The sequence below is a fragment of the Palaemon carinicauda genome, chromosome 19 (assembly GCF_036898095.1).
Source record: "Palaemon carinicauda isolate YSFRI2023 chromosome 19, ASM3689809v2, whole genome shotgun sequence".
NCBI lineage: Eukaryota > Metazoa > Arthropoda > Malacostraca > Decapoda > Palaemonidae > Palaemon > Palaemon carinicauda.
Genome location: NC_090743.1, coordinates 125,506,942 through 125,509,441, shown reverse-complemented (window position 1 = coordinate 125,509,441; position 2,500 = coordinate 125,506,942). Strand labels below are relative to the sequence as shown.

Here is a 2,500-nt window from a genome sequence, read left to right as displayed (position 1 = left end):
TATAGAAATATATATTTTTCCTGACAAGCTCAGGGGTGAGAGGAAGTTGTCATACCCGAGGGAGAAGAGGTATACTCGGAAACCACACTCTCCCTCAAATTGCCGAACCAGCGGGTTGTAGTTAGGAAAGGGGGAGGGGGTGGGAAGGGTTGAATTTGCGTATGTGTGTGTATGTATACAGTATATCTGAACATTTTGTATTCATTTTGATGGATCGGGTACACTCTTATATAGTGTAAGAATATATGTGTATATATATATATATATATATATATACATATAGTATATATATATATATATTATATATATACAGTATATATATATGTATATATATATACAGTATATATATATATGTATATATATACAGTATATATATATGTATATATATGTATATACATTATATATATATATATATATATATATATATATATATATATATATATATATATATATATATATATATATGTATATATACACATACACACGCATGTTATCCATATGTGTACATGTACATATGGTGTATTTTAAGCAAAGGAGTATACGTGAACCACTTTTGTTTACATATAATCAAGCTAACGACACCACCTATTTAGTTTAGTTTATTTGTGCCGAGTTCCTTTGACATAAGTATTATGGAGTAAATATTGAACCAGCTGTTGGCAAAACACTCCATAGTATCTCGTTTCTATTCGGTTTTTGCGTAACATTGGGTGGCTCCAAAGAATGATTGATAACAATCCCTGTCCCAGTCATCCTTTGGATGCTGATTGTTGGTTGAAGGAAGTGCTTGAAAGTATTAGGAACAAGTGGATACTAGATTAATTTCGGGGTTTTATTTTTTAAGTAGAACAAAACATTCATAAGTTATTAAAGTTTCATTATCTGTTTTTCACTAATTTTTGCCTTTTTTGTATTTTGTTTCCTGTTTTCAATCAATGTTGAGCTCATTAAATTTGGCGTTAAGGCTTAGAAATTAATTAAACTTCAATGTTTTGTAGATATTTTACCGAATTTTTCTAGAATATATCTGGTTTAGTTCTTATTCATATTTATAAAAGTCAATTTAATTTGAATACTATATGAAAGTTTGCGGGTGTGGACTGACATAGACCATAAACAGACGCAAGTGGAAGGACATGTCTGAGGCCTTTGTACTGCAGTGGACTAGTAACAGGGCCGTCTCGAATACAGGGCATGTCAGTGGGGGTGGAGAAGCCAGCATATTAGGTCGATTACGGATACGGATAAGGATAGGGAAGTAGGGAATATTGGGAAAAGGATAAGTACCCCTGGATACAATCCAGTTTATAGCCCGAAGGCAGGTACTCGGGATGGGAAAGAATAAGAAAAAAGGGAGAAAGAGAAGTACAGGAGAAGAATAAAAGAGAGGGGCAGACCCTCATGCGATATTAGATCGTATTAGAATCAGTTTGAGAAAAGAAAAGAAAGGCAGGGAAAGGAAACGTTTTTTTGGTTCTGTCTAGCCCTTGCTACAGGAGTCTGTTCGTCTGACACCTATTTTGACGGTTAAAAAAAGGTATGATTGTTGAAAAATTATGATGATTGTAGGTCGATTAATATGAAGACTTGACAAATGGCCATCTGCACACCCTTCTTTCTTTCACACACGCATTCACTATACATACACACTTTGTTTATTTCATCAGTCTACAGTGCCGCCGATCTTCCTCATGGAAAAATTAAGAAATTATGCACACACTGTTGCCAGATACGGAGATTTATCCTTAGATTTGGGGATATTCTGTACAAAATTCTACGAAGAAACAAACATGAGTAAACCTTTATATTGTTGCAGTTAGTTTGCTTGCCCTTATATGAAGTATATTGAGTCATTTCTATATTAGTAAAGCCTACATAATCAAGACAGAAGAGAATATATTTGTAGAAATGAGGATTTTTAGGTTGTTTTGGAGATTTTTATACTATCCAATCTGGCAACATTTCATGCACACCAAAAGGAGACGGCTCTGAATAATTCTGCTAAGAAAAATTAGATAGACTAAAAATTAATAAAATAAAACTTCGATAATATACTAGGGAAATGCTCGCTCTCGGTCCATTTCGGTAGTTATCTTTACAGTTTGGTACATAGCACATAAAAGACATTAGCCTGGATTCCAAAACAGTAATATTTTCTGGAATAACACTAGAAAATTGTAAATAGAGCGTTACCCCTTTACTTCAGCCCATAGTAGCAGTGTGAAAGCACTACTTGTGTCATGTGGGACCTTTCTCATCCCACACTGACCTGGCCTTCTTTCGGCTGATGTGATGATGACACGATGATAGTTACAGATGGCTTCAAACTATTGGAACCTAGATATATTTCTACTGTAGGCATTAGAGCCTTTAAATATTCGGCCCCTAGACTATATAATAAGCTCCCACGAGACATCCGAATGATTGAAGACATTAAGGTTTCCAAGAGGAAACTGAAGACTTTCTTATTTCATCAGTCATACAACAGTGACGATTTAAC

General features: G+C 34.4%; 1 protein-coding gene and 1 long non-coding RNA gene across 3 annotated transcripts in view; one reads left to right on the top strand and one right to left on the bottom strand.

Moving 5' to 3' along the window:
* Positions 1–2,500, top strand: part of LOC137658828 (uncharacterized) — a 142,533-nt gene that overhangs the window by 52,513 nt on the left and 87,520 nt on the right. The gene's annotated exons all lie outside the window — the stretch shown is intronic.
* The window catches only part of LOC137658827 (protein enabled homolog), a 118,148-nt gene that overhangs the window by 56,519 nt on the left and 59,129 nt on the right, over positions 1–2,500 (bottom strand). The gene's annotated exons all lie outside the window — the stretch shown is intronic.